At 41.3% G+C, this 9,919-nt stretch overlaps 1 protein-coding gene across 4 annotated transcripts in view; it reads left to right on the top strand.

Annotated features, from left to right (window-relative positions):
• TBL1XR1 (transducin beta like 1 X-linked receptor 1) overlaps positions 1-9,919 on the top strand; it is a 129,011-nt gene that overhangs the window by 10,340 nt on the left and 108,752 nt on the right. The gene's annotated exons all lie outside the window — the stretch shown is intronic.

Raw genomic sequence — 9,919 nt, 5'->3', positions numbered from 1 at the left:
TACATACTTTTTTTTTTTTTTTTTTTCTTTCTTCCCCCCCCCCGCACTTCACAGGGGTTCACTTTTCCCGGGTTTATCCCTCTCCCAAACCCTGGTGTGAATCGTGCATCGCACCTTCGAGACGGGCTCGCAGGGTGGATGCAACGTGCCCGTTTTCTCGGTAGAGGCTATGGGTCCTGCAATAGCACGGACATGTGGCTTGTTATTATTGTTGTAGCCCCGAAAGGGTTAACTTTTCTCGTGTTGTTCCAGGTGAATTTAATCTTTCATCACCGAATTTCCTTTTAAGGCAGCTCGAGAGAATAAAAGTCTCTCCTCGCTTGTCTTTTGCTTTATCCCCCGAAACGGCAAACTTTGTGCTTTATGGCAGAGGCTTGTTGCTGCAGATGACACGTGAGTCTGGAGGAAAGTTTGGTTTGTAGGTCGCTGAGTAGGAAAGTGAAGTTTGCTGGTGAAGTTTTTACTACTCTCCAGTGTGCTCAACTTCCTCGTTTTCCTGTCTGTGTAAATCAAATTCCTAACTGATTTACAGGGGGGATCACGAAACATATTCCTTCTTTATTATTAAAGCATGAGAGGCATGATGAGGAGAACCAAGTCTTTGTTGTGTAAAAAAAAAAAAAAAAAAAAAAAATTCTGGGCTTGCCTGACTCTCTCCTATCCTGCGCTACTACAATAAATGTCTGAGGATGTTGAGCGTATGAACAAGGTCCTTTGGTGTTGGTGGTCTCTACCCTTTGGCTGTTCACCGGGGCTGTGGTTTGTGCCCCTTTGAGGGAGAGGGGCACCATTTGCAAAACTGATGTTTGGGTTTTGAGTCATACCCCAGTTTGGAGGTGACCGGGCAGTTTTGGCCCATGTCGTGCTCTGAGCAACATGAAGGCTCTTCGGTGTGAGGCTCATGCTGGATTTGGGGCCTTCCTTTGGGTTTGTGTATGTTAACTGCCTTCTCAGAGTACATTTCAAATGAGGACTGGTCCTGCAAACTCTTTTGTGTGTCCTTGAATTTAAGCAAGTGGGTACGTGTTTGTGGATGAGCATTGAAGGGTTTTTTTCCACTTAGCCATAGGAAAAAAGGCCCGTGCTGTTATGGTGGTGGTGCTTAGGGTGCAGGTGGCGCTCTGTAAACGATTGTAGAAAACTTTCTGTGTTTTCTTGTAGTGATTTTCCTTTTTTCTTTTGGTTAAGATCTACTGGAAGAGCAATGTATCGTATTATTTACCTAAGATCACCTGAGCCCGTACACTGCCTCTGCCTTAAGTTTTCTTAGGGGAAGGTGGATTTGTCTCCATGAGAACAGGGTTCATGTGGTGCTGTGTCTTGGGACCTTGGTGGCGCGCCTCCCAAACTGTTATTGGGAACACCTGGATAAGGCTTAGTTCTCACTCCACCAGGAAAGGGGGGGAAGGAAGTGTAATTTAAAGGTATGAAAGGAGTTGGGGTTTGGCTTTTGGGCTTTTTTTTTTTTTTTAAGACTGTGCAAGAATATATGATTTTTGTTTGTTCAAACGTGCACAGCCATAATGCATGTACGTAGCATAAAGAATGCAATAATTACAGGAGATTCTGTTGCTTAAGCTTTTTTCCTCTTCAAACAGGTAGTTATAATTTTTTTCCCTGTGAGTGTTTTTTTTTAATATGAATACTTCTTTCACTTTTACTCTATATATGGTAATTATTGATGTTTGTGTAATGCTTTGAAGTTACAAGGCATGGTATAAGCGCTAAGTACCCAACAGCAGTACTTCATAGTCATTTTCCCATCATGAAAGAGTTTGATGCTGAAGAGTGCTACAGCCCTAAGCATAAAGACGCTCTGGATGGATTAGGGGAAATAGTCAAAATTGCTTATAATGTCGTTTTCAGGTAATATTTTTTAGTTAGGGAGAACAGATCTGAATAATGTAAAGCAAACTTAGTTATTTTACCTAACCTGATTTTGGTTCTGGAATTTAATTTAACATGGAGTCAGAATGTGTTTGCTGTTATAAATTTTGTAGTGGCAGTAAAGACCCACATCCTACAAGGATGTAATCGTGCAGAAGTCAGGAAGTCCTGTAAAGAAACACACACAACTTTGTGAACATCAGCGGTCTAGTTCGGTTGAATAAGCTCTGCAGATGTCTGTGAAGTTGCTCGCAGAAGTGTGTTTTGTATTAGTGGTGGGCAATAGGATGTGAATCTTTCATGACACTGATACTTTTTTGGTCTCACAGTGCTGTTAAGTGTTTAGGGAAAAGCCGAGGCAGTGGCAGGCGTGACACCTTTCCTTCACTAATCTGTTCCTCTGCTCATCTGGAGTCCCAAGAGATAACCACCCCCTTAGTTTTTGCTTGCTCTGCCTGTCTCTTTCCTTCCCCCGGACCCACAGCCGCTCAGGGTGGTGGTGCCTGTGTGAATTCTGACACCTTGCAGGAGAGGACACTGCTGGCAAGCGGAGAAGAGACAGACACAACCCGCCGCCAGCTCTTCCCCTTCTGAACCAGGATAGGGAGATCATAAAGTGGTCTGATGTCTGGTGAGGAGGGTGAGGACAGGGTGTGCTGCAGGACTCTGTGGTGTCCCTACTGCAATACCGTGATATTGAAATGTATCATGCTGAAGTACAACTCAGTCTAATTCATGTTGTTTATGCTGAGAGTTGTGATACTGTTAGGCGTACTGACCATCCTTAGTGCCTCTGTGTGTGCATGCGTACGCACGCAGAGCACAGGGTGTAATAATGACTCTATTTAAAGTCCTAAGCATCAGCTCATGCAAGTAGCTGCAGGTTGGGAGAGAAGTGAAAGTGTGTATGTGCACTCTGTAATTATGTGAGTTTGGCTTCCACTAAAAGTGACTACTGCAAGAACATACTCATTGCGTGCTCATTTTTAAATATAAATATAAGTGTTTGTGTTAGGTGAAGAAGTGGTGTCAGAAGTTTTCCATTAGGAACTGTGATTGACAGCTCTTTTCAGTGTTTTTGAGTTGCATTGCAGCATTAATGTAATACCTTCAAATTAACAGGTGATGAAGAAACAATTCCTGTGTTCCTGCTGTTCATTTAGCTGCCCCTGTCCCAAATACATGCAGCTTTCTAGGCACTGCAGTATGGAGTTAGATGGTCTTAGTTTCTGTAAAGTAGCTTAATGAAAAGTGACTTTACTAGAAAAAGGTTCATCTGGTGATCCCAAGCAGACTAGATGGAGACCATTTTATTTGTCTCATAATTAGTTTCCTCCGAGATAAAGTATGACAATGAAATGATGAATAAGAAACACCTTCTCAGGTGAAATTGAAATTGCTTTCTCTTAATTTTGTAAAATTGAATTAGCTAACTTGAGGTAAGAAGTAGTGAAGACAAGGCAGCAAGGCTGTGATTTCATGAGAGTTGATAGATTGGGTGGAAAAGCATGGAAATCTGGTCTAGAAATCTCTCTGCCAGTTTGTGTGAAAACTGTGAACTACTTCTCGTTAGGGTTCTGCCTTGTGGTATCTAATCCAAGATGAGAAGGCCCTTTTCTTCCTTCTCGTAATGAAAACAAAGCTGAAATTGTTTATACAAAATGCCCTGGAGTCTTAATGGCTGCGTTTAAATTGGAAGTTGAGTTTTCCTTTGGTTCTGAAGGATTTATAGAACAGTAACTCAGCTTACCCTCTGAAACATTGATTTTTTTTTAACACTTTACCATGTCGTTTTCTGTGACAGCCTTTAGATTGTGCTTTTTATATCGATAACAATTCTTTAAAAAAAAAAAAAAATTTCCTTGGTAAGAAATAAGTGGTCATTCCAAGCTGAATGAAAACACACATGCCATCAGGTGCATAGGACCTAGCTGGCTTGGCTAGCCAAGGAGTGAGATGACCAGTATTGCAGCTTACCCTTGCTTGCTCACTTGGATGGGTTGGTTGCTAGAAAGACTTTTGAAAACACTTTCTCATCTGTAGAAATAATAATAATAATAATAATAATAATGATAAAAAGGCTTGGTGAATTGGTGTAGCTTTCTGAAAAACCTCCCGAAAGAACCTCCAAAGTCATCAGAAGGAGTTTACAGAATTATCACAGCCAATGAATCTTTCAAAGATTCAAAGACCCTTCTTGGTCTTTGAATGTAAGCGTACGGGGCGTCATTCAGTGCTACACAGAGATACCAAGGTCCTTCTAAACAAGTGAGCTTGAATACCAGAAGCAACATTCCTAGGTATGCTACCAGACTAGTACGTCTTTTTTTCAGGACCAGTAACGCAAGCAGACTGGGTGTCAAGCTGGTCACGCTTGGGCTGGTTCAGTGCCTGCGCGTGGCCCTTCGTGGTGCTGCGTACAGTGGGAGTGGGCAGCGGGCCCCTTGATTTGTGCTCTGGTTCTGCTTGGTGAAGACGTGACTCTTATTTTTTAAGAGTATAAACTGGCATCTGCATCTGTAAAGTAAGATGTTAATAGTCATTTTCAAAGATGCTGAGTCCCCACAGTTGCATGTGAAGTTGGCAGTCTGCGTGTGCTTAGCATTTCTAAAAATCAAGTCGTGTGTGTGGTTTGCTGGCTTTTGCAGACTCCTGTGAGGGTGTAGTTTCTGGTTTTTTTTTTTTTTTTTTTTTTTTTTCTGGGATCGGTATTAGTAAAAGGCTGTGTTGTGTACCCTGACTTGTGTTTATTGTTGTAATTCTTAAGTCTCCATGTTGCAAAGGAGCAATCTTGTTTATTAGTAATGTCTAGCAGTAAAAAATCAGAATCATCCAGAGAAAAAACAGTTGTTTGTTTGTTTGTTTTTTCATTTATGATCTGAAATTCAGTTCAATCTCTGTTCAGTGTGTGTATTACAGAGACTCTCTACAACCGTGTGCCATATGCAAACATGCTGAGTGTTATTTCAGATAGCTGGAGGTGCGTTACTAGAAATATTAGCCGGTGTGGTGTGAGTAGTAGGCCTTCCCTTCCCCCTCATCGGGGCAATAGTTTTGCCAACCTGGCAAAGCAGGCAAGCAGCTGTCTCCGCAGCTAATGCTAGAGCTTCTTTTAACCCGTTGGGGGGTTTGGAGAATGATTCAGTCGCTTCCCCAGCTGCACGCAGAGCTGCCACTGAACCCCACTGACATCAGGCTGATGGTAGATTTTTATGAATTAGGACTGTGAAAGTGACTCTGGAAACTTTCCTGTTCTGTACGCAGCTACGTGCCTGCTGGCAGTGACAAGAGAGCATAGAGAAAAGATGTCTGTATGGCCTATTCGTGGAGCATTTTTTTTCCAAGGTTATGAGTTAAGGGTCAAATATTTACTATTCATGAAAATGTAGTGCTAAATACTGTGCCCAGTGCCAAAACCACAGAAATTGTCAAGGTTTAGAGCCCTAAATATAACCTACCCTAAGAGTTGCATCCATTTGACATTAACAGTGTTAAAAGTTCAGTCTCTTCACATGGGTGACTTATCGCCGGCAAACTCTGCGCTGGGAATTTGCCTGATTGCGAGCACACACGAGGTGAATTTCAATCCCTTGATGGTTCCCTAAAAGTACCAGGCAAAGAAGAGACAGTTTGATTTCCTGGAAGAAGTTGTCCGGGCTGGCCGAGGAGAGGAATAACAAATTTCATAGCTCTTTTGTGTTTTTTGGGCAGACTGATTAATGATCGAGTGTCAGCATGACTTCTGAAAATACATTTTTGCCTTGTAAAAATAGTAATAAAAAGATTTAATTATTTTTCATTTATCATTGATATTGGTCTAACTTACAGTCCTTTTGGAACAAATGAGACTTTTTGCCATTAGTTTCAGCAGTTGGGAGTGTATTAAGTGTGGCTGAAAATTTTACCTTAAAATACTAATTGATTTTAACAGAAATTAATCTGTCTGTCTGACCCTCCCACCCACCCCCCTGCTTCCAGGTTCATTTAGCTCACAGATGTGATGAGAACTCTTCCTCTTTTAGGTCAAGTCTAAATTTGTGGGGAAAAAATAGTTTTGATATTGCATATATTGCATAGACCTATGGGGGAAATAACAAGAGATCTGGGTCAAAAAAGTAGGACGTGCAAGATTTAGAAGCTGTTGAAGTGTATTTATTTGTCCTATATTAGGTTAAAGGAAGTATTGGTGCTTTCAGTTTGGCAATATGTCCTTCAGTCTGCGGTGTTCTGTAAAGGGAAGACAACTGTTAAACAATGAATCACAGCTAATTTTTGTACGGATGTCAACATTCTTCTCTAGTGCAGAAATTTTTGCTTGGATATTAACACAAACATGCATTCCTAAATACAGACTCTTAGCGATAAATTTTAATTGGGAAGTGCTTTGTAAAAATACGGGGTTTTGCCACGATGCTATTTGTGAATCTGTAACATAATTACTTTGGGGTTACGTTTGTTCAGATTTCATACTTTTTAATGTCCTTTTAAAGCAAAGTTAGCACAGATGTGGATGGAGGCAAACGAGGAACAGTGTTGTCACATCATCTATTAATGTTGACATCAAATAAATTGTACTAGAAATGCATCTTGTGTAACAATGGATTAGCTGTTTCTCAAAGCTAATTTAAGTTTAGCTAAAGGAGGCTTAGACAATTGGGGTTCATACTCCCTGGAAATGACATAAATTTTTTGCTGATGCAGACGTGGTACCTGATTTTTCACTTCATTTCAAATGCACATCTAAATTTCACAATCTGGTGTGTCGTGTTTAGACTGTAAATTTCTAGCACTCTGTAAGATGAAAAAAGTCAGGAATATGAAACTTCAATGTGTTGAATTGTGATAAACCTTAAACAAAAATACAATGAAACAGCCTACTAAGCAGTTTCGGTAAGCTTAATCTGATAGGAAGAACGGATATCTAAATGTGCCTGATTAATAGAAACCAACTATTTTTTAACAGTTTTCACCATTATAGTAAATATTTGTCACAGTTGTTTGAGTTGTAAGAAAAATGCCTTGTATTTCTGTGACTGTCTTCCAGGGCAGATTCTGAATGGCCTTTGATTACATTAGAAATATCAATGTGTTTATCTTGCTGTTGGCAAAGTCCATGTTAGTTGGTTCCTCTACTGTCTACGCATGCAAGGTTATTTCGATATGGATTATTTATTTCTAGTTCATCAAGGCCTTTTTCAAGATTCTTTCTTACAGTAAATATAGTATACACTAAATACACCTGAAATTAAGTTCTAAGAGCCTGTTCCATTAAAACCAAACAAAAAGCCTCCTTGACCATTGAGGTGCCTGGGCACTTAGAGCCCTCGCAGATGTTTTGCTTTCTGGTAAAATAGATGGGTGTTGCTTATGTCTTAAACATCAGGCCTCTGCTCTCTGCGAGGTTCTGCAGGCTGGTTGGGGAAGCACCAAGCAGAACGTTCCCGCCGCTCTCCCCTCGTTGTCCCAGTGCCTGGGACGGGAGCTGGGGTCCTGTGTTAGGGAGATACCGGTTGCTTGTATGTACTGGGGCACAAACCCGAACTTTTAAAGATCCTGTGCGTACTGACAGAAATGCTAAGAATAATTAAAACAATTGTATGAAGGATAAAGGGATGGAAACTTTCAGAGGTAGCCAGGGAAAACACTTCTGATGTGTTTTGACTCGCTCTTAGACGCTATGGATGACTTCATATGAGAGACTCGGAGGGTATGTGAAACGCGGTGTCAGACTCCGGCTAAGAGTACGTCCATTATGTAGGCTGAGATTCTCTGTTGTGCCAGCAGCAAGGCTTGTGTATGTTGGACATTGCTGAAGAGCTCCAGAAATCTGCATTGATGGTGTTAGAGTATGTAAAATCTTATTTGTGTGCTTAATGTGCCTCCCGCTTCCCTAGCTGTGGTTTGTAACTGTCTGTCTGTGGAACGGAGTTTTTTCAAGGTGAAAAGAAAGAAATGCACTGTTTTTAAAAACACATGTTCAGAGATCAGGTTAGTCAGATTTAATTTACATTAATACTGCTGTAAAGTGAAAGTTTGGAACTGTAATATACTTCTATGTGCCTATTGCTGCTTACTTTTTATTTGTTAGGCTGGTACTGTTGGGCCTACTGCTGTTCTGTGTGATTAAAATAACCCCCCAACCCCTGCCCTGTGCAATTAAAACACAAGTGGTGCAAGATTCTACTGCTTTTTTTCTTGCTAAAATTAACCCCTTCCAACGGTCAGTGTGGTCGTGCCCTCTCCTCTGCTTGGCTCTGCTTCCTTGTCCGTGCTGCAGCGTGCATGTGGCAAATTAACGTAATACACTGGGTGTTTTGTCTCGGTCCTGACAGTTTGCATCATTTTATTATTATCCCTTCTTAAGGCTTTATTTGATTTTCTAGTCTCCCCCCACCAGTTGTGGGGTCCCCCCCCCCCCCCCGGGCTTTCGCTCTTCTTTTTATCAGGCTGGGTTTTGTTTTGCATTCTCCCTATCTATTCTTCTGTCAGTTCTTTAAACCAAATTGGTACCTTTTTGTTTCTGTTCTCTGGCTTTTCTCTGCTTTCTTCTTGCTTCTCCTCACTTTAGTTTAAGTTTAGACACAGGACTTGATCCTATGTAGCCCTCTTGAACCAGAGGAGTTGGATGGGTTTGGATGGTGTGGCCCAGGTCTGTGGGGGAGCGAAACCTGCGGGACCACTGAGGAAGTCTCATTTTGCAGGTTGTGCTGCTGGCAGCGAGTGGGGCACGGAGCAGAGGTGAGCGAGGGGCCTGCCCGCGGGCAGAGGGGTAGCAGGGCAGGAAACAGGACGAATTTTGGCAGTGCTCTTATTTGATAAAAATAATCTTGGCTTTAGGCGTAAAACATTGATCCAACTCTTGATGAAGTCAGAAGGAAGCTTTGGGGGGAGCTGGTGTCAGTGCTTGGTATGAATGCAAAAAGCTGAGGAAGTTTTGAGTGAAAACCTCAGGTGCACTTTGAGGTTAGCTTTGGGCTTTTTAAAATCAGGGAGTTTATGCAATAAATTTTTATTGACGTTGTGGCTTAAAATTAGCAAAAACAAAGTCAGTCATCCTGAAATCAGTGGCAGCCTTATCTTACTGTTTTTATTGTGGGTAGTGTTGACAAGTCACATGCCCCATTGTTCTGGGTGAACAAACACGGCTTTGAGACTGTGAGCTGGTACGTGCCTTTGTCCTGTGCTGTGCAGACGAGTGTGCAGAATTGCAACTTCGGAAAGATTGTCTTTAAATAGAGTTCACATCGAGAAACTGTGTAATATGAAATACTCTGTTGTTTGATATTTAAGCAGTATCTTTATTTGGTAGTATCTTGTTGTCCAGAACTTAAGAAAATACATGGAAGAGATTAACGCTTCATAATGTCTCTCATACCTTGTTGCCCAGCAAAACCTATGGATAGCAGTTGTGTGTTCTGGCTCTGAAATAGATGTGCTTGGGACGGAGAGAATGCAAAATGTGCTTTTGAGAAAGTCAGTAAAAGATTTTAGCTTGAAACTCAAATCTAAGTTCTTTACTGCAAAACTGTTGACACTTGAGATGGTAATAGTGAACCTCATCTCGACTGAAGTCACAGTTTTGTGGATCACCTCTAAAATTACTCTTGCTGTTTATAAATCCTTGTAATCAGGATATGTGTAGTGTAACTAAGATGGATGCAGTAGAGGCTGGCTGAAGGAACAAACCTGGCACATGGAGGCTGTGGATGTAGTCATCCAGCCATATCTGGGGGAGAATCCCATTGAAATTGCTGTGAGTTTTGCCTTAGGAAGAACAGAAAGATTAGTCTTTCCTGCCTACAGTGGTTTTATTATGTTGTTGTTTTAAATACATCTTAATAATGCCAATGTAGTTCATTGTCTGGGTCAGTATTTTTAATTTGTAAAGTTTTTCTCTTTTTGTCATCTCACAGTCTCGCTTTTTCCTCTTTGGAAACTGGTGCTTGCAGTGTATTTTATATCAATACAAAAGCATTCACCAGAATAGTCTTGAATTGTCAGAGCTCCATAGCGGGTGTTACCAGGATGCTTT

The sequence above is a fragment of the Athene cunicularia genome (assembly GCF_003259725.1).
Source record: "Athene cunicularia isolate RWA chromosome 9 unlocalized genomic scaffold, athCun1 chr9_part1, whole genome shotgun sequence".
Lineage (NCBI taxonomy): Eukaryota > Metazoa > Chordata > Aves > Strigiformes > Strigidae > Athene > Athene cunicularia.
Note: the sequence above shows the minus strand (reverse complement) of the source record. Positions and strands in the feature narration are given on the sequence as shown.